The sequence below is a fragment of the Falco rusticolus genome, chromosome 6, assembly GCF_015220075.1.
Source record: "Falco rusticolus isolate bFalRus1 chromosome 6, bFalRus1.pri, whole genome shotgun sequence".
In the NCBI taxonomy this organism is placed as follows: Eukaryota; Metazoa; Chordata; class Aves; order Falconiformes; family Falconidae; genus Falco; species Falco rusticolus.
Window position 1 is genome coordinate 65,944,091 of NC_051192.1, and position 22,502 is coordinate 65,966,592.

The window sequence follows — 22,502 nt, forward strand, 5'->3', positions numbered from 1 at the left end:
TTTCAGCTCTGTTTAGTTCAACTTTCTTTTGATGCTCACTCTGCCTACTCTCAGAACTGAGTTCTCACGCTGTTTCACTAAACGTGTACGCATGCCTGTGTGGAAGGTCTAACCTTGTGCCCATCCAAATGATATCTGAATGCCTTTCTGACACTGTAGTGGGAATTTCTCTTTCCCAAATCATGCTTCTTTACAACAGCTGAAACAAAGGACTCTTATTATTATTATTATTCTTAAAGTCCTTTGCGCCAAGGCAATTACTGCTTTGTGTAAGGAAAAATATAAACAAAAAACCCTAGAAGCACTCGCCTCACCTTTCTTTTTTTTATATATATGCTAAACTTTTGTTTGCAGGTTGGAACATATTTAAGCTGCTATGCAAGTGCAGAAGTGCCTTTTGGAAAGTCAGCAAAGGTATTCCTGTTATCAGTTGCATCCTGGGCTTCCAGGATTCCTGCATTATCAAAGCCTACCGAATGAGGTCCTACAGGATGCCACTACTTTGGTGTTGATCTAACAACGCACTTAAACGTATTGGTGGAATCTATTCACTAATGTTATTTATATGCCAATGCACTAAGCTTTCTATCATTATGCAATTATATTCTATAATTATGCGATTGACAGGGTGACAGAGCAATGTGAAGAAGCAGTTAGAACCCAGGATCACCCCAGCAACAGGGAAGAGAAACCTTCAGGGTTTTCTTTAAAACAATCTGAGAGTAGTTTTGAAGGTTGCACTACAATGCAGTCCGAAATCTGAAAGGGTAAGGAATAGCTTTTGTGAAAGGCAATGAATATTTAAGTGATATTTGCTTATTTATTTTTCAGTGTTAATGGCTATCAGTTTTCTGTTGTTGTAGACTGCTTTACTGAGTTGAATCAAGTGACTTGTATGGGAAAGTGTCATTCTCCTTTTACACCAGCACAGAGAGCTGAGGTGACTTGACCCAGTTTACTTAAGAGATCACAGCAGAGCCGGGCTTTGAATCCTAAAGAAATGTAAGTGAATAATAGTTCTTGTGTGGCAAACATGCTATGAAAGAAAGGAGTCTTCAGTGATGCATTTTATAGGGGACCCAAACTAATGAGTGTTTGTTGAGTGGTACTGCAGTTAGGATGCTACTGAGCAAAGCAGAGGTACTTGGCCAAATTTAATGTTTTAGAAGACCTATAGGTTATAAATATACATACTTATATATTACCATGATATATATATATATATATATATATATATGGTAATGTATACAATATATAGTAACAGATATGTTACTATTTGTATACAATCATGTGTGTATAGTGATTCCATTCTGTGGAAAACTTCAGTAAGGCAGCCTGGGTAGGAGTTCACAAGATGTCTATGCCTACCTCTGATTTGAAGAACTTAAATTTTTTTGAGAAATTTGGGTTTAGTTAATTATGTTAGAAAAGTTTACTAACCGCTTGTAAAGCAATCACTTAAATTTAGCTAAGTAATTCTGATATCAAAAGCAGTGTGACAGAATATTGCTTGAAGACTACTTTAGCACTTTGTAATTGGCAGATGTTCTTAATTCTCCAGCACACAGGCCAATCCTAGAGGATTTTTAGGGCAAAAAAAAAAATAATGTTGGAGTTGCAGTATCTATACTAGTCGTTTCTGTAACAGACAAGAATCTAAATAGGAGATGTTATTTACCTTTCTGTTCCTCCTGTGAATAGAGCTGGCCATTAATTTTAAAATTTATTTTAAAATATGGAAATGTTGCTTTTTATCTAAATCAAAATTAAAAATATTTCAGCTTGTGAGTGAGCAGTGGTGAGTGGGACTGACTTGGTGTCTAGGTTGAGTTAGTGATGCACATCAGGTAAAACAAGTGCACCTGCTGCTGTTGCAGACTATGCTTCCCTCACTATCTTCTATCAAAGCTGTTCTGTTCTGCGTAAAGAAATATATATTAGGCTTCAGAAAAAGACTGAATCGGGCAGAGAAAGGATGTGAGCTGTAGATATGTCACGTGCTAAGTGAATGCCTTCCACTTGGGCTGAATACTTAAAACCCAAAGCCCCACACTCGAGCCCCTTTTTTGAATACTCAAAAACAAAAGAAGAAAAACTTATGCTTGAAACCTTAGGGAGTGGAATTTTTCAGGCTGTGCACTGTGACAGTGAAAAGGAAAGGGAGAGAAGAAATAAGAATAGCACCAGGAAAAGGAAGACAACTGTTAATGGCAAAGCAAAACAGCATGAACAGTGAGGCAAAGATGGTGGAGGAATTTTGTAGAGCTTTACTGAAGGATGGATTTTTCCCTGCCTCTTCTTCACACTGGTCCCCTGTGCCTCCCTCTCGTGATGTGTTTATTTCCTCTTCCATTTTCATCATGATGTGGCAACTAGAGAAGGACCTTTCTATACTGGTTTACTTGTTTTGCATGTTTAGGACAAGAAGTACTCCTATATCTTCTCCTGGTTAACTTGATAAACCAATTAGTGCTTGTTCAGTTTACTGAACTCCATGCTTTTTGGTTTGTGGTTACATGCTCTCAGACCCTAACATCTGACAGAAAGCAAGGACACAGACTGAAGCAACTTTATTTCTGATCTACCTGTGATTTGTGGGTTCAACTCTTAACATTTATATTCCATTAACATTGTAGTTTCTGGACTGAATAAATATGAAATCTAATCTGTGCTCTCCAGAGGAAATCACTGTAACGCTTGAACATGACACTGTTGAAGGGATTTGGGTCAAACATTGATTTTTTTTTTTCCAGTATGCCAGTATCAGTGTATTTTAATTTAATTCAAAATACAAGGAACCAAGAGTTCATGAAAACTAGACTTATACTGAGATGGACTCATTTTCTCAGGGCTGCTATCTCTCAGTCTGCTGACACAGTGAACAACGGAGATAATTCAGTACTTTAAGGAACAGCTAGGCTGCTAGGTTGAGATAGTCTGTATTTATGCTCATTCTGATAAATCTGAGAAGCAATTTGGTAAGTGAAGTGTCTCCAGTGCAGCTTGAGCAAGGTGGCCTTCAATGAGTAGTGTTAAAGCCCAAGGGACTGAGTTTGGGTGGTGGAACTGGTGAAGGGAACTGATTTAGTAGCGTATTATTATGGTGCACAGTAAAACAAGGGTATATGTCAGAGATGCCAAATCTAGAATATCTCTAACAGTGAACCTTAGAAAATAGACTGGCCATGGCAAACTCCACTTGTAAGTAGATAATGAAAGCAAGCAATATTGCTGAATGTGTGCTTCAATACTCCAGTAGAACTATGGGATTCACAGAAGTAATGGACTCTTCTGGACATGAAGCTGAATTCCACGTGATTTCTGTGTATTTACTATTGGGATTTCTGGATAGTAAAGGGAGAAGGTTAGAGAGATGTAAGAATAGATTTCATTGATTAGCTTACAAGGAAGAAATTAGGAAATATGCCCCAAAATTGTAGATACACAAGTCTGAATGTTTTGGGCTGTTATCTAAGATACAATGGTTTGGTCTGAAAGAGGTGAAAAGAACGTCTGTGTTGATTCACATATGTCCTGTGAACTTGTGTATTTGTTGTTTCTGTAACTGAAACAGATTTTCTAGTGTCCAGTGTTGTGCTGTGTCCTCAGCGCAGGGTTCCAATAATCCTGGCAGCAGATTATTTTATTTATTATTATTATTTTCAATAAATAGAGTTCAGATTATGAAATCCCTTCTCTTGCTAACAAACACCTGCTTCTGCAGGCAGATTCCCTGAGACTAGTGTAATTACTTGAAAGAGCGCTGAATAATTTCAGTGAGACTCCTACAGTCCTGATCCACTTTGGGTAGTTAGATTTAATTGTGTTTGAAAAGGAATAGAGCCAAAACAAAGTACAGGGGGGAAGAAATCTCAGTGGTTCCTATGGATATGCCTTCATAGTAAGTGAAATCCACATTCTTATCTGAGGTTTACCCCGGATCCCTCCCTGCCCCTGCTATTCACATCTCTTTAAATCCTTGACAGCTTGTCCATTGAATATTGACATATTTGCTCAGACAGAGGTATAGAATAAAGTCTGTACTGTGCTTTAAGAACAGTTCTAGCCCATCTACTTTGCAATGAGTATGCAACTGAAACTCACTTTTTTTTCCCCAGTTCTATTCCATATCTGAGAATTTTTGACCTTTTTCCTTCCTCCTGCACCAGAAACTCATGCATATATGTTTGTGTATGGTTACTGTTCAAATCCTCATTTCAGATGCTTTGCCTCACATCTGACCAGCAGAATCTGTCTCAGTCCAGAAATGCCAAAAAAACCCCAAGCCCAAACAAACAAAAAATCCCACCCCTGTTTGAGACTGGTGGTTGCTGGCCAGAACAGTGTTAAGTCAGTCACGGTGATTCTCACAGGTAGAGCGTGTGAATGACTCTGCCCACCTCTGAAGGAAAGACCAAAATTGGTCAGTGCACTAGGCACACATAAGCACATCTTGGAGTATCTTATCTGTGCCATCTAATTCAGAAAGCTGAGTTGAAAGCCTGAGTTCCTAAGTGGATCATCCAGAAGGCAATGGGCAGAAAATGAGCCAGTGGAGAGGACGGGAAAAAAAACCCAAAACCAAACAACAAAAAAACCCAAGGAGTGAAAAGAAGAATGGGAAAAATAGACTTGATGATTGAAGGTAATTGTTGCCATTCACTCCCACACAATATTTCATAACAAAATGTTTTGAGTTGTCCTCTGGATCCTACACGGATTCTTGTACAGAAGGCCAAGATTCCTAACTCAAGGATGTAGAGACCTCAAAAAATTTGTCACTGTGCATCAGGCCAAGGGCTTCAAGACACCTATGAAAAGGCCAGCACACTTTTTAGTAGCAAACCCTTATCTGTTGATTCATGACCCTGATGTGTTTTTTGCAGCACAAATTAATCTGCCACTCCAATGAGAAGATTTCTTTCCTCCCCACTGACCTTTTGCTGGTCACTGACTCTTGTGGCATTGCTATTTTGTAGTAATGAAAACTAAAGCAAGTGTCCTTTGAGTACATTCACTCCACTCTGGAGTTATTCCTTTATTCACTGCAACATCATTCACTGTAACTTCACGTAGACTTGGCCTGCTCTTTTATCCTGGTATTTTTGTTTTATCTCTGTGTACTCCCAATGCAAAGCCTAGTGTCATGCTAATGCATGCTATAGTAAGAGCACCCAAATGTAGGTGGATGGTGAAGAGACTTAAATTTATTTTGGAACAAAAGAAATAGGGGTTGGTGTAAATTCTGAAAAGCACAGCAACGGGCAAGTCTGGCGACTGACCATCCACCAAGAGTTTGTACAATCTATCCTTACTGTTCCATGTAACCTCATCCACAAACTTTGGGGCTGGTCTCTCTCAGACGAAGGTCTAGGGTCAACACTGGCAAATCTCATAGCAGGAGGAGGAAGGAAGAAGAAACAGACTTGACATGACTGGATGACCTGGAAGTTATGCTGGGCATGATACTGGAGACCTACTGGAGATGAATCTATGGGAAAAAGAAGCAGCAGAGTCAAAGTCACAGACCAGTAAATGGCAGCCACTATCATTTTGACTCTTACTGAAGAAACAGCAGCAAGAGTGGGAACATTCCCCAAATAGCAATCAATATAATAAGTGCTAGAAAAACTATTGTAGTTATGTTCTGGGTCACCGCACATGGAGTTGCAAGTTGATACTAGAGGCTTTTCCTTTAGCTCCCAGATATCCTTTGCCATGTATGATCCAAGACAGACTTACACGTGTGAAAAATTTGAGTGGAAGTAAAAGTTTACTCCAGCTACACATGAACTAATTGTTCATATGTATGTTCATATGTGAAGCTTGTGATCCATTTCCCTTGCATTTTTCTGTTCCTAAATCTATTATTTGGGCAAACTTTTATGCTGTTATGCTTACAGCAATGTCCCAGACAACGCAAAAATCCCAGATACTGTACTAAATGAAAATGCCTCTTGATGCTTGTTATACTTCAGATTCTTCTGTTTTCTGGCTATACGGCTGAGAGAAGGAGGAGATTTATTCTGTGGCTCTCTTCCTTAATTCACCACCTTATTCATCTATTTGCAAATTTTCCCTTTTTATTTGCTTGATGATATTTTGTTTTATTTTATTTAGAAGGAACTGAAAACAACAAAGTTCTTGGTTGAAAGATGTTTCCAACAACTCCAGTAGCTACTAGTCTTGCTCATTTCATGGCAAGCTGCTGCGTGAGTCATGAAATATCTCTTTCCTATTTTCGGGATAATCAGATAACCAGTTTTCTAATGGGAGTTCATAAAAATTACCCTTACTGCAGACCTGATCTGACTTCCCTGCTGTGCCAACTTTTTCTGCTTCTTCAACTCACCCTCAACCTTCTCTTCCTTGCAGTTTTATTCCATTGTTTTGTGAGATGTGGGCCAGTATGGAGTCTTTCAATGTACCTTTTCCACCTGTCAAATGGTCTTACACGTTGTAACGAGCTGGTCCTTATTCACAGAGCATTTAAGGCAATTCTTAAGTAAGACTGGATAAGATTCCTGCACTGTTGCTGCATAGTTTACCTTAACTGGTTAGTGAAATCACACCCCTACAATTCAGGGTTAGGTGAGCCAATTTTTTATTTCTGGTAATTTGACCTTGCCCACTGCTGAAAAATGCAGAAGATCCCTCTGCTTTAGGTTCATATAAGCAAACATTTTGGCATAGGCATCATGCAATTCAGTCCCTAAATTTCCAAAGAGTCGTTGGAGTTTCCAGAACAACCAAAGATTTGGAGGAAGGAGAATGTGAAGGATAAATGAGTTGGAAAAACAGGATGGGGGTGGGGGGTGGGGAGGAGGTTGTTTGCTGCATAATCCTAAATAGTGCTCCACACCAAAGAGTCTCAATCTCCCTCTGAAGGCTTGACCGACTATTCAGTGAAAGCAAGCTTCCTTAACATCACTCAGTTTAGAAGCGTAAGGTCGATGTGAATACCTGCTCACTTCCCCTCTGCCCCTCGTGCCCCTTTAACAAGGAGAAAATTGATTCCCTGTTTCTGAACAAAGGTCTGTAGCTAGGAGAGAGCATGGTCTCCCTGGCTGAGTAACAGCTGGGGAAAAATGAATAGACCATATGCTGGGGAGCAGCCGCCAGAATATTGGGACAAAGCTGTGGACCACTGCCAAGCCTCACAGCTAAAGCCACAGCAGCCAAGGCGAGTGGTGGGGGGGGACTGCTCGGAAGGGGACCCTGCACTGGTCTGCTTTTAGGGACTGCAATGTATGAATTCCAAACAAAAGAAGAAAGAAATTATTTGTTTTCAGAAAGGTCCTTGCAAAAGAAAGTCATTTACCCAAGTGAACAGCCTTGTTAAAACTTGTGTAGTTCCCTTATGCTTTCCTTTTTTCCCCTGCCTGGCCATTCTCAGGAAAGCCTAGCCCACTGCAGAATTTTATCTGAGGGGGTCAGTGGCTACTAATTTCTTTATGTTATCTTTTCCACCCTTACTCATCTTTCTGCAGAAGCCGATTTGTTACTGTTTCTGCTGTGACCTAGGCTCAATGGCAGGAGGGGGCTCTGCTCAGGCAAGCATTGTGAACACCTGTAACAATTTTGCAGCCTCTGGAAGAGGAACTTAGTTTGTGAAGGCTGTTATGCAACAGAAATCGATCTGCAATATGTTAATCTGAAACTTTTTTCCCTCATTCTTGGAAACTAATTATATATGCCAGTCTGTTCCAGGCCCACAGAGGATGCCCTTGGTGGTGATGTATAATTTTATTAGAGGTGGACTTGAGAGCTGAAGCTAATGAACATGGTGAGCTCCAGGAGAGAAATAACCAGGACCAACAGCAGCCTTCAGGCAAAAAAAAAAAAGACACTCAGGCCTGGACCCAATCTGTAACCCCACGATCTGTGGGACAGAGCCAATTTTTTTATATGAAATATCACTGTAAGCTGGGATGGTTGGGAGCTGCTTGCCCATTCTATACTTCGTGCTAAGTCTATACGAGGTGTTACACAGCTGATCGGTCTTACTCTGTGCAGTGAGTCAACGATCAGTTTGAGAAGTGGGGAAATAAAAAGAATCTTGGCTAAGTTCTAGTTTTAAAAAAATTAAATTTATAAATTAAGGCAATTCTTTATAGGAAGAATATATGGGTGTTATTAAAACCACACTTCAAGTTTCCAGTAAGAATCACATTCATTACAGTCCCTTTTGCATTTCTTTAATCAGACAGGTCTCTTCTGAAACTTCCTACTTTAAAACAGAATACCTGCTTAGAGAAACTTAGGCAAAAATAGTGAAACAGTTCACATTAATCAATTGTGACTGATTTAAGTGAAACCTAATTGCCTACATTGCTGATACTTATTTGTCTAACAAACCTAAATGAAAACAATTGGAAAAAATCCTTATGCAGTGTTTTACACCATGTTGGTTATTCCTCTGTAATTAGTCATTTCAGATTCTATATATCCAGTCCAGTGTAACTTGTCATATATTGGCTTATAATGTTTAAAGGGAAAAATAAATGAGAATATACTTCTGCAATGGCAATGATATCTACTAAATTTCCTTTTAAATATACACAACAAAATGGATTGTTAAAAATAATCGCCTGAGGATGGTGCTTCTTTCGTCAGTTTTCTACCAGAGCGCATCCTGCACTCTGACAGAAAATTGCTCATTAATCTCCAAGGAAGGACCAGTTTTTCAAAATAGTCACTCAACTATGCTGCCACCGTTAATTTTTTCAGCATTATGGGTGCCATTAATTGCTTGATGTGGTTGGTAACAACAATAATCCTTTTTGAATGGGACATTAACTCCAAAACAAGTCATTAGCTTTTGTCCACATACTGTAATTAACACTTAACCTTCCAGGAGGTAAGCATCATGACTTGACAGAAATTGCAAAGGCCACCATGCTACTTCAGATTTGACTTCTTTCTCTAATATTTATATTCACCCTCAAGATATTGCAGTAGGGTGTTTTTGGTGATCACTGTTTTACTAGCAACCACTTGCATTCGGAGCGGTAGACATAGTAAAGGTAAGGGATCTGCTCCGCACTTCGAGCCTTGGGGAGATTTTTCCCTTCTTTTTTCCCCTCCAGCTTTTTTGCTTCCTAAAATGGGGGAAAGGTATGGATGCTTCAGATTACTTCTTCTCAGATGTGTGAGATAGATAGGTCACCTGGCAGGGATGTATTGAGCCACCTTTTGGAGCAGAGCAGAGGCTGTTACTGAGTGGCTGTCGGTTGAGGTGGAAAAGACAAGAAATAAAATATTTTCCTATCTCATACATGCCATACTTCGCCTTTGCAACCTCTGCTCACGTCTGCTACATCTCACCCCAACGGGTGCTGGAATGAGAGGTGAGGAAACAGAGAATAGCTGAGCATCATGGAGTGGAAGAATCTGCCAGAACTGGAGCTGCTTTGATGTGAATTTTGTCAAGAAAAGTAATGTCTTTGTTTTAGCTTTAAGGAAGACATAGAGGGATTGGTTTTCAATGCCTGATCCTCATTTTGGTACTTGGTAAAAGGTGCAGAATTAAGGGCTGTGCATCTATGCAATATGGAGCTCAAAATCTCTGCAATGGTGTCAGCTTTTTCCCCAAGCTACTTTTACATGGCTCTGATGTCAGTAAAGTCACTTCTAATTCATTATAGTATGACTTCAGACTCAGTTCATTTGACTTTGCAGTCTGGGACCAAACCCAGCCCGTTTGAAGTACACATACATGGACAGAAAGGTGGAAGGGCATAAGATATATTTGTTTTTATACTTAAGATAACACTTCTTTATTTGGTCTATGCTTAAAAATGAATAAATAATTTTAAAAAGAACAATAAATTTTACCTGCAAAATAAGCCCCTAGTAAGTCTATTTAGTTGATATTTTTAAAAGCAGTATGTGATTTAAGATATACGGTCTGCCTGAAAACCGAAGAAGTTTGTGCTTCTAGGCTGCTAAAGCATATTTAATATGCCTGTTTTTATTGGATTCTTCTTATTGGATTCACTGGTAGCTTAGCTCAAATTGAAGCAGAGCTTTGGTATATCATTCCTCCAGGACTAAAATGTCAGCTACTGACACAGTCTCAAATATTTCCTGTTTCTTGACTGTGCTTTTTCAGAACATTGGTTGGTGGTATCAAAGGGCGCTTCCCAGTGGCACCTTCCGCTGGTTGAGAAATTAGTAACCTGGAGATGCTCATAAGTCTTGCCTGCTTTGCTCAGAGATAGTAAACACTCAAGCAAAATTACATGCAAGTAATACTCCCTGCAGACACTCTGAGGAAGGCACTGGGATTTCCTAACCCTGCAGCAAATATGCAGCTTACTTCAACACGTCTTGCTTATCTACCTATTCTTTATCTAATTATTCCCATACTCTGGCCTACAGGTTTGTGGTTTGTTTTTCTTTTTTCTTTTTTCTTTTTTTTTTTTTCCCCCAGTTTGCCTAATACCATGGAGTGTGCAGAAAAGGCTGGTGTTAAGTCTCACTACAGGTGCTTTAGCCATAAGGTCATTTGTGTAATATTCTTTGGCTGATGCTGTTGTCTAGCAGCACTTTATATGCTCTGTATGCTTGGAAGCATTAAAAAATTTCCACTCCCCTTTTTTAGTGCATTTTACCTCTTCCAGGTTTTGGGTGTCTTGCATTATTTACCTCTTAGTTTTCTGGGTTTTTTTTTCAGCTGGGGCTATATTATTTTTGTTGTTTAAAAATATATTGAACCCCAAAAAATGGCAGGGGTGGAGAATGCTAACACCTGAGTCAATACAAGTGCATACAGTTAAAAAGAGAAAGTGTTTTGCACTTAGATCAGAAGGATTTTGGACTTTAGACTTCATTTATCCATTTTTTTAGAGATTTTGATTGCTGATACCATTTTCTCTAATAGCCATTCTGACTTAGATATGCATGCCGTGCACTATAAATTATACTGGAAAACAATTAAACTACATGTATTTAAGCTATGAAGCCAAATGTAACAGAGTTTGGTAAGAGCTTGTATTAAGTAGATGGCTGGCCCAGGAAGACCATTTTCACGGTGATAACGAGTATTGACTATCGTTATTGAAAATTAGGGCAAAGTTAAGTTTGTTGGCTATGAAGTCAATATAAAGATTAAAACTGTGTAGATACACTTTTGAATCTAATGTCATTTTTCTGTGTCAGTATGTGTGTTTTTTCAGGAAAGTGCTCAGCTCTCTAAATAAAATCTTCATGGGATTATTTTCAGATTATTTGACTGGAGCTCATGAAAAGAGGCTTTGTTTATTTTATGGATTTACATCTAATTTCTTAAAAATAATATTTTTGTAAGTGGGCCAGTAGATCATATTAGACCACAAAAGAAGTATTAGTTTTCTTGCTGCTTCTTTTTTTCTGGAAGATTGTTAAGTGTGACTCACTGTCCTTGGTAAATGGATTTATGGTTTTTTCAGGAAGTTTGCAGCTTGCAGAAGGGGCAATGAGGGTGTTTGGTAAATTATCCACTTTATCTTTTTTTTTAGAAATGTGCTGGGAAAGATTTAGAAGAAAAAAAGGGAAAAAAAATGGCATTGAAGTAGGGAAAACCCGACTGGAGTTAGTAAAACTGGGTAGAAATTTTCTTTTAAGGTGGTGGAAAGTATCAAACCAATCTTTTCTCATCCAGAAGCTGCTGAGCCAATCGGCAAATAGATGGGGGGTGAGAATGCGATAGGATTGAGTGCACCCATAGCAAGTTTGCTGATGACACCAAGCTGAGTGCTGTGGTTGGCATGCTGGAGGAAAGGGATGCCATCCAGAGGGCCAATGACAGGCTTGAGAGGTGGGCCTGTGCAAACCTCATGGAGTTCAACAAGGCCAAGTGCAGAGTCCTGCACCTGGGTTGGGGCAGCCCCTAGTATCAGTACAGGCTGGGTGGAGAATGGATTGAGAGCCGCCCTGAGGAAAAAAACTTGGGGGTGCTGGTCGAAGACAATGTGTGCTTGCAGCCCAGAAAGCCAACTGTATCCTGGGTGGCATCAAAAGAAGTGTGGCCACCAGGTCGAGGGAGGTGATTCTCCCCCTCTATTCTGCTCACTTGAGACCCCAGCTGGAGCACTGGTTCAGCAATGGGGCCCCCAGCACTAAAAGGACATGGACCTGTTGGAGTGGGTCCAGAGGAGGGCCACCAAGATGATCAGAGGGCTGGAGCACCTCTCCTGTGAAGACAGGCTAGGGGAGTTGGGGCTGTTCAGCCTGGAGACGAGAAGGCTCCGTGGAGACCTTGTAGCAGCCCTTTGGTGCCTAAAGGGGTGTGCAAGAAAGCTGGAGAGGGACTTTTTGTAAGTGATAGGGCAAGGTGGAATGGCTTTAAACTGAAAGAGGGTAGATTTAGATTAGGTATTAGAAGAAATTCTTTACTGTGAGGGTGGTGAGACACTGGAACAGATTGCCTAGAGAAGCTGTGGCTGCCCCATCCCTGGAAGTGTTCAAGGCCAGGGCTTTGAGCAACCTGGTCTAGTGGAAGGTGTCCCTGCCCATGGCAACAGGTTCTGGAACTGGATGATCTTTAAGGTCCCTTCCAACCCAAACCGTTCTATGATTCTATGTTAAGACAAGAATATCACTCCAATTTTCCTTCTTATGTGCAAGGAGATTTCACATGCAGCAGCACACCTAGGGTACTTTCTTATTCTCTGAGGCAGCAGATAACATAGCATAAATAACTTGTGCTTTGACTTGGGAATTTGTTTTCCTCCTCTTTAAGAGTAATCAGCGTCAGCAAGTGATGTGAAAGTAGAAGGTTTTTAGTGCACAGCAGTGGCAACATGAGGAACATCAGTCTGTGTGGAACTTGTGATGGGACAATGCAGAACCGTTGTAATTCAAGATTTCAGTAGCCTAAAGTGCAAGTCTCTTGAGACCATAGTATTCCAAGTCCACAAGGAATATAAAATGGGACAGCAAGGATTTTAGGAGTTTGGCAGAACATAGCCTGTGGTGAGAGGCTTCAGGGAATATCTGCTTCATTAGATCAGCTTGATTAAATGAGTTGTATCAGGAGTATTCATGCTGCCATAGAAAAGCTGAATAAACAGAGTAGATACAATTTCCTGTAGAAGTGGAGAGCTGTGGGATTGCAGGGCTGTGAATTTGATGGGAAAGCTGAGGCTGTTGCACAGCACTCCCTGAAAATCTGTATCTGTAGGGGCTGATAGTTCCATTGAACCTGGTAGGAGTTTAGAACCTGCAGCACTTTTCAGGATTTGTTTTGCACCTGCTAGGTCAAGATGTCTGACATGTGAGAACGTGAGCTCAGTGCTGCAATGTTCCCAAGTCTGTGTTGATACAAGAAAGCACCTGCCCATGTGTTTAGATCTCACTGGAGTTAAGGTGATTTGAATTCAGGTTTAAAATTAAACACATACTTAGACTGAAGGGGAATGAACTTAAGTGTTTGCTAAATTGGGACCCAGAAGCACTAAAGAAGCTCTTTTACTTTTTTTGTTGTTCATTCAAAACTCCCTATTCCTGCAGGGTGTGTAGCCACCATTCACTTTCGTTACAAGGGAAGGGGATGGTAGTTCAGTAGCCATACTGCACACCTTCAGCCCTCTGCATCAAACGTTGAAGTGAAACACTGAAATGAGCCAGGGGATGGCTTACTCTCTCCTAACCCCTGACTATATCATTAGGGTGATAATATTATTTAAGCCTAATATATCACAAGGAAATGGTTTCATTGTTATCCAGTGGAGCCCCCATAACAATGCCGTGGTGACTGAGGCTATAATGAGGAACTGTAAGATTTCAATGGCAAAAGCGATTCATTGCTAGTCCATGACCTCATGATGAAATCATTTCAATGCAGTCAGAGATATGAAGTTATTACAGGAAAACTATTTCACAGCAAGTCTATAAGGACCTTTTCAACGGTACCATTATGAAGCCATTACAATGTAAGGTTATGATGGTAAAATAGTTTCAATGAAAGGCTATTGTAGTTTAAAAACAGACTAAATGGTGTCAGTGGAAGTGATTCCTCCTTCTAAAACCTGAAGGAATTAAACAGACCTCTGCCTCTAAACCAAAACAAGGACAAATTAGATGTATGACTTGCAGTTGATCAGAAGGGGAGAAATCATGATCTCTTGTGAACAGTCTACTACCGTTTCTGCTGGAGTTATCTAGGAGGAAAATAATGGTTACTGAGTTTCTAGGATGATCTTTAATTAAGGAAATCAAAATGAAATATCATCTTCACAAAACAGTTTACATTAACTAACATTCTTCTGAACTCTTCTCGCTCTATTACAGATTAGTGCATTACAGTATCTCATTTCTCTTGTGATTGTAGTCATTCTGATTTCATTTGCTCTGATAAGGGTAGCTGTGGCATACCTCAAAAATAAATTAAAATTCCACTGCCACTCCCAGTCTAGGATTTTGAGTGACATCTGAGACTGACTGTCAAAGTAAATAGTATATTTCAAAACTGGGTAAAAATCCCCTTACTTTAGACTGACATCTTATCAGTGAGATAGTTACTATGTATCTGGTTTACAATCTGGCCTAATCTAATCACCTGCTCTATCACTAGTGCTGGAAGGAAATAAAATGCACATTTAAAAATTGTTTTGGATAATGCTACCTCACTATGAGATAAAATTAGAACAATATTTCCACAGAGGAACATGCCTCTGAAGCATCTCTGGGTTTTTGAGGCGGAACATCCAAATCTCTCAGTCAGTGCTGTTTCATTTTCAATTAATAACTACATATTTGTTGTTCAAAAAGTTCAGTCAGAGATGGTCTGATAGCACAGGGACTTGGATGTAGGACTCCATGGAGGCTGTGGTGTTTGAGCTCCCACTGGCCATTCAGGAGGGAATGTCCTGGGCCACAAGGACCGAATGTCTATCCCAAGGACAAGAACTCTTTTATTAGAATGAAAGGTTTATGCAAAATGTTCAAGGTTTGACAAACCTGGCTCCCCTGGCCCCTATACATTAAAAAAAATAATAATTGGAAATTATTTCCATGAGCATTAGTTAATTTAAGTGTTAAATGTGCTGGAGTATTGTTACTGGTTAGGAAACCTACAGGGGATTTTCAAAACCAGTTACTTAGGTGAGGGCTCTCTTTACCCTCCTCACTTAATCTGCATGTAAAATGATCTGGCAGACTGTCATAGAGACCCACTCTTTTTATTACCAAACCACAGTGTAAGGTGTGAAACCTTGTGAATAGTAGTTGGTGTGTCCTTTAATCTGGCATCCACGTATTCTAAGACAGCTTGAAGTATAATCATTGGGGTTTTATACATCTTTGCCTCTGAAGAACGTCACCTCTGAAGACATATTTTTGGATAGAAAGGCCAGGATTCTCTTTAGCTTCTGAAGAATCCCATCCCTTTGCAAAAACTAGGCTTGAAAGCAAAGCCTTGAACAACAAGAGGTTTCCTCTTGAAAAGCAGTCTCAGTGGTTTACATCAATTTGAATTACACCTTTTGCATTTCCTTTGCAGAGACTTTAAATGGATGCTTATTGTTCTTTTTTGGAACATAGGCCGTTTCTGTGCAGTGACAGCAACAGAAAGTTAGATTAGCAAATGACAAATGAGCTCTATGTTTCCCATTTCAGATAAACTAGAAATTATAGATTTTTTTAAATGATTTTGGTATTAAAAAGTATGACCCAGCTATCAGTTCATCAGTCAAATAAATATCATCAAATACGCTAAAGGATGTATTTTGTCTTCTGATACATTGTGAACCAGGAATAAATAAGCTCTCCTACATTTGGTAGGAAAGCTTCTGTGCAATACTGAAGAAACATGCAATATCCCAACATCAAGTGTCTCAGATTTTGCCGTCCTCATTCTTTTCAACTTTTTAATAAGTTCAAAACCTGTTTGACATCCTTGGAACAGTACCATCAATCTCTGTTATCTCTGGTAATGAGGAGGTTATCCTGGAAAATGGTATAAATTGGATATTGCAGGTACTGTGGAGCATATAGCAGAGAGAGACCTCTAAATAAGTCTGTATCCTGTCAGCTTAGGTCTGCCATTGATAGAATTGAGCTTGAGGTGATAATTCTTCCTGGACTCAATGATTCATGATGGTTAATTGGAAGCCTGTATCACAGTCCCAGTGAGGTAGGTACTAGGAGGGTGTGCTGCCTCAGGCACCGGTGAGCACAGAGACTGCTTGTGTACATTCATCCCATGCAACATCCAAGATAATGTGAAAGGTAGAATGCAACAAAACATGGGATGGACAGGCCTGGTCACATCTCCAGGTCATGCTGCTATGGACAGGTCACAGCCCTTGCTTGAGAACAGATACCTGCAGAGATGCTTTTCAGATACTTTGTCCTCCTCACTCTCTATGAGCAGTAGCCTTACAGCTGTGGCACTTGTCAGGGGAGTGAAGTCTTGGTTTCAGTTTTAATTTGGATGGGAGAATTCATATCCTGTCTTTCTTTATGCCTCTGAAGGGTGCCATGTAGCACGGTGCAGTACCTGTGTGGTCTCTCCATGCACTTCCACTGGGCTGCTGCAGTCTGCTTGCAGTCAGCAGGGCTTGTGAGCTGCTGCCTGGGGGACAAGGAGGAGTGTGGACATCAGCCCTTAGACAACATCTGCCTGTAGACTGCAAATTATGGAAACACATTGTCCGATAGTTCATACTTCTGTGATCTTCTACCCTGCTCTTTCTTCGCTGCATCCAGCCGGTGGGCTAACAGCAAAAAATATCATCATTAGTCTTTTACCATTTGTTTTGCTTTTTTATTACTCCAGGGTCATCCATCACTCCTTGTCCTCTTCTGCTTCAATGGTGACTGTTATTTTTGTATAATCAGTAAATTTAATGACCACTATCCCCTTTTTTTTTTTATCACCTCTGAAAGTCATTAATGATGATATCAAATAGGATCTGTCTTATTAATTTACACTTAGTGAATTCTGCTGTTTCTCTCTCTTTGGTTTGGTAACATCCCTTTCAAATAAACCTGGAAGAAAATGCAGATGAAATGAAATCACTGTGTTGACCAACTTTACAGACTTCACAGCAATCTTACATATTTCCATTTGAAGAACAATTTCCCACATGATACTAAAAATCCATATATGTTAGATGACTGCCTCTTCTTTGCTTGAAAAGAAGAACATTGTAATTATTTTGAAAAATAGTAGACTCCATTCTGGTTATCATTACTTTTCTATCTGTTTCTTTGTTGGTGACTTAATGGAATATCATCTTGATACCCAGTTTGACCATTGTAATTTGACTGGTGTTTTTATATGACAAGTACAATAAATACAACTAGTGATTTCTTTAAAAAGAAATAGGCTGGCTAGAGCGGGGGGAGAGAGAGACAGAGATTGCTATATCATGAGACATCACTCACAAAAGTTTCAGAAGGCAATGTTAATCTCTTTTTATTAGTTTTTAAAACACTTGATAGAATTTAGTAAGATTTACAGCAATATCTGTTCTGATGCTAAGCACCATAGACATACACTACTATCTGATGGAACTTCAGACTTCCTGGTTTCCAAAGTCTTGACTCTGGTATTTTTTTCATAATTATTGTTACTTAGAAATAACTTGGGGAGCTGGTTACCTCTGACCCTCTCTAACATGCTCATTGGATACACTTTCCTGTGTATCCTGCAATCCTACTAGATTGGTAGAACTTTCTTCAGTAGACCACAGATTGCTTCCAACTTAGACAACTGTTGAGGCATGCAGGGGGATGGTGACCGTCCCCATCCTGACACACAGTCAGGATGAAGTACTACACCGAAGGGTTAGGAGGCATGATGAGTCCCTACGGCTTAAGACATGCTTTAGTCATACATATAGAAAGTATAAAGACTTAGTTAATGGAATTTGGGCATTACAAATTCTCTTTGTAGTCTTCTTACTTGTTTTGCTATAATGTTAGCACATGAATAACTTGCTCAATGACAGCTGGTGTTCAAAGCTGCTATTTGTGGCTCATTTGCAGTAGATATTTTTTTTTTGTTTTTTTGCTTTCTGTTCCCAAGTAACTACAGCTAAAGGAAATGTAAAAGTGAAACAACAACAAAAAAATAGGTTGCAGCTTGCAACAAACACATGGGGATAATCTAACCTTTACAAACATAGAAAGGACCTTCAACCAATTGGTAGTTGGTTAATGAAGAGTAAAACTCTTTGGGGAATACAAATTTTTATCATTTTGAAAAGCATCATAAGACTGGAGTAAGGAGCACCATTGTATGTTATCAGTAGCTTTTGGGGAAGAGAAATAGGATACACTGGATTGTTAGTCACAATCATCCATCACTCACATGATACACATCACACATGGTACACCACATTCACATCATACACATCTTCTCAGAGTCACATCCTGATCTGACGTGAATCAAATTTTTCCTTAAATATTTTCCTGACCATATTGCACCTTTTTAAAAGAGTGATTCTAAATACATTTGCAATTTGAATTAGCAAGGACAGCAAAAAACGTTTTTGGTTATGCACTCTTCCCCAGTGCTTTGTGCTTTTGGTATGGCAATGAATCAGAAACAAACCTCTTTAATACTAAATATACATTGAAAAAAATTCTTTAAATACATAAACATTTCCTCTTACTACATCATGGTTATACTACAGTTTAGCTAATTCTTCTCTGAATATTTGTTTGTGTAGAGGACAGCTGGATTACAGAACTTTTAGAAAGTCCTTATTTCATAGCACAGTTGTGTATGGGTGTTTCTTTTTTCAGTATCTCAATTTCTTTTCTCTTCCCAAAGGATCAAGAGGTTGCCCTCTAGAAAACCAGGGCGACAAATACACAGTTGGAACATTGAGCCCTGCACAAAGTCTTTGAAAGAATCTGTCACATAGAAAATGCAGGATCCATGACTGCATAACACATTCAGAAGAACTTGGTTTAGTTTACAAAAATGAGAAATGCAAACTAGGTTGTTTAAAATACATACTGTATGAAGCTGAGACCAGATAAAACTAGTGAAACATTTTCAAAAGCTTCCTGTCATAAGAACTGTAGAGGTATACATTAATGGAATTCTAATTATTGTTGTTGTTACTGTTATTATTATTATTTACTACTACTGCTGCTGCTAGCAGTCATTGTTCTAAGTAGTGCTTTATCTGTCCAGTACCTACAAAGTTAAGTTCTGCCCTGAAGAGCTTATGCTTGAACTACTTTTTGGATGAACATAGAGAAAAATCTAGATTTTAGTAATACTCCCATGTAGTCCTAAAGTTGCTGCTTACATTCGTTGCAGCAGAAATCAGCTTACTAAGAGGGCAAGGGGCAGTAAGGGTGTGAGGGAAGGAAGCTGTTCCATGTCTGGGCAGTATGGAAAACTGCAATCAAAAGTAAAGACAGGCAGCAGACTCTCAAAAGTGACATTGCCCAGTAAAATTTGTGTGCCAATGTTCAAATGGACTCAGGTGAAGGTCTTTTAAATATGGCAATTCTCCTGTTGCCCTAACTCTTCTTTTACAAGCTCCACCTTATCTTTCTTGGTATGACCAGTGCTGGGTCCAGTGATAAAAATGAGGCCACACTACGCATCAGCACAGTGGTTTTATGATGTTTCCTGTTTCGCTTTCTACACCTTTCCAGTTATTTCCCTTTTTTAATAGCAACTTCATTTGATGACTGCTGGCCACTAAGCTGTCCTTTTCAGAGACCTGTCCTCATTTTTTCCTCATGAAATGTAGTATTTCACTGAGGAAATTGTTACCATAGCATAGTGCAGGTATCAGAAATTTACATGGATTAAAAAAATAAAGAATTTCATGAAAGAAAAATTAATCAATGGCTATTAAGTAGTGCAGAGGCAATGCTGCCGGTTCAGGAGATTCATGCATCACAGATTGTCAGAAGATGTGAGGGTGTGCTGGGAAAGGACCATTAAACTGCCTTTCCACACTTCTCTCTCCACGCTTGCTATTGGCCTCAGTTAGGCAAACTATTAGGCTAGGTGGACCTGATTCAGAAAGGCATTCTTAGCAGTAGTGCATATGTAGACCATCAATATATTACTGAAAAAAATCTTTTTTCCCCATGATGATGATTTTGCATTTGTCAGTGTTGTAGTTGAGCTGGCAGCCCACTTGCAGAGGCTTTCAAAAGTTCTCCAGTCTTTAGCAGTAGGGTTAGTGGATGTATCACCATCCTGAAACTTTGCCACTATCAAGGTCTTTTACAGGCTGTTTACACGTGCATTGAGCAGTGCAGCCTCTATTGTAGCTCCCTGGGAGACTACCGTAGTAAAATTCCTCCAATGTGTAACTGGCCTTTCATTCCTGATAGTTTTCCCCTGCCATTTGAAACATAATTTCTGTATGCAAGGACTTTCCCTTGTAATGTGTGACAGTTTAGTTTCTTTAAGAGTCTCTGCAAATGGATGTCTTCAGATCCTTTTGTATCAACTTGCTCCACCTGATCTTTGCTACTTCAAAGAACTTCAATCAATTTGTGAGACATGACTCCTAGTACAAAAGTCAATTGGACATTTACACATTTTATTGTATTTGAACTTGTATTGTATGTGTTCTAATTCTGTGCTTTCTTTGCAGTATAACCACTTTCCTAGCATGGAAATTGGTACCTGTGGTTTCCAGTCCCTCTGAGATCTCTAAAAAAACCTATCATGATTTAGTGGAAAAGCTAATGTAAACATTAATTTACAACTCACAATACCCAGAATTTTAAGAAGGCATGGATGAGTACAGCCTGGGCTAGTCTGTTCTGCACTCCCTCTCTGACCCTAAGCCTTGAAAAAGTTCTTTAGCATATATTTCACCTGCAGGGAAGGGCTCCAAAATGGAAACCTTTTGTATAATGAACAGTAATACAAATCATTCATTTAAATAGTCTGTTGCAGCACAAGCTAACTAGTAGGCGGCAACAAGGCATTTACTGTCGGTCAGATTCTACTGTCCATGCTGTTTCTCCTTCCCCCAGAGATCAGACCACACTGCTCCTCCTTCATCCAAACCACCCACCCCACCATCCTCAGGGCTATTTAACTACTTAGCAGGAACGAGCTACAGCTGCACATTGTCCATGTCAATCAACCACTGCCTTCCAGGCAAGACCACAGCTGCATATCAATGCTGATCACCCCACCGCCTTCATTCCTCTGCAATTCCCCCTTTTTGTTTTTAACCAGAAAGGCTGTGTCTATCATCCATTGTTAGGGCCCTTGGAAGGATATGTGGAAAGGCTGCTCAGGTCGAGTTAAGAAGGCACAATGCTGCATCCGATTCAGGCTCTGCATCAGGATCACCCAGATGTTCTGACTCCCCTCTCAAGGGTTCTGTGGAACAGCTGGTATCTGATGTCCTCTTGTCAATTCTAGGATCTAAAACAGGCTTAACACACCTAACTGAAAGCCACCGTGGCCCTGCATTTGTGGAGACACAAGCATACCCTTGTCCCCAGGTAATTAAATCTCACGGGCCTGTCCATTTTCCTGTTTGTAGGTCTCGTATTAAGACTTTTGTTTGGATAGGAGGATCTCCTCTGTGCAAAGTCAAGAAATGTGAGATAATCACAGGACATTCTTTCCCGGCTAGCACAGTCAGATAATTCAATGTATACACAGCTTTCCATAGATGAGCATGCAGTCTCAGAATCCATTCCCTCTTTTTGTTTTTCAAGAAGTAGCTTTAAAGTATGATGAACAAGTTCCACAATGGCTTGGCCAGTCAGGGAATGCAGGATGCCAGTAACATGTTCCACCCTCCAAGAGGCAAGGAACTTGGCTGTGCATGCAGATGAATATGCTGGTCCATTGTCTGTCTTGAGATGCTTTGGAACCCCAGAGCAGCCCAAGCCTGTTGAAAATATGAAATGGCATCCAGAGCCTTCTCCCCTGGGAGAATGCCCACACAACTTTTGAGAAGGTATCGATGGAGACAAGAACATACTGTAAACTACCAAAAGAAGGCACATGTGTGACGTCAGTTTGCCACAGATCCAAGGACTGATACCTGCATGGATTGACCCCTTGTGGAAATGTCAGTCCAGGACCCAATCGCTGACACTCTGGACAAGTGGCAATGATGAATTTTGCATCTGCAGAAGATATTTTAAACTGATGGACCAGTGCCCAAGCCCCCTGATTAAAAAATTGATGAGACATGATGGCCTATCATATCAGATTGGGCACTGGAGAAGTCCAAGCGGGAGCTGCAAGAGCATCAGCACGGGCATTTCCTTCACAGACAACTCCCGTCAATCCAGTGTGACTGAGGACATGCAGAATGTGATATCTATGTGTATGTTGTCTCAGTATTACCCATCATGTTTTTAATAAAAAAATTATAGTCGCTCTGAATTTACCTCCTTAAGCAGCGCGCGGTCAATGCATTGCACAACATCCACAACATAAGTCTGTAACAACGTTTACAGCACATCGAGAAAATGTTTTAAAGGCAACAGCAGCACTAAGTTTGATCAATTGAGGTGATCCCTGTGGTAAGTGTATAAGCCCTTGCCATTGCTTC

At 39.9% G+C, this 22,502-nt stretch overlaps 1 long non-coding RNA gene across 1 annotated transcript; it reads left to right on the plus strand.

Moving 5' to 3' along the window:
- Positions 1 to 647: 647 nt before the first annotated feature.
- LOC119149587 lies at positions 648 to 11,471 on the plus strand. The gene is made up of 3 exons (XR_005104770.1): positions 648 to 767; positions 864 to 1,002; positions 11,433 to 11,471. It is a non-coding gene; the product is annotated as an uncharacterized LOC119149587 (long non-coding RNA).
- Positions 11,472 to 22,502: the final 11,031 nt, after the last annotated feature.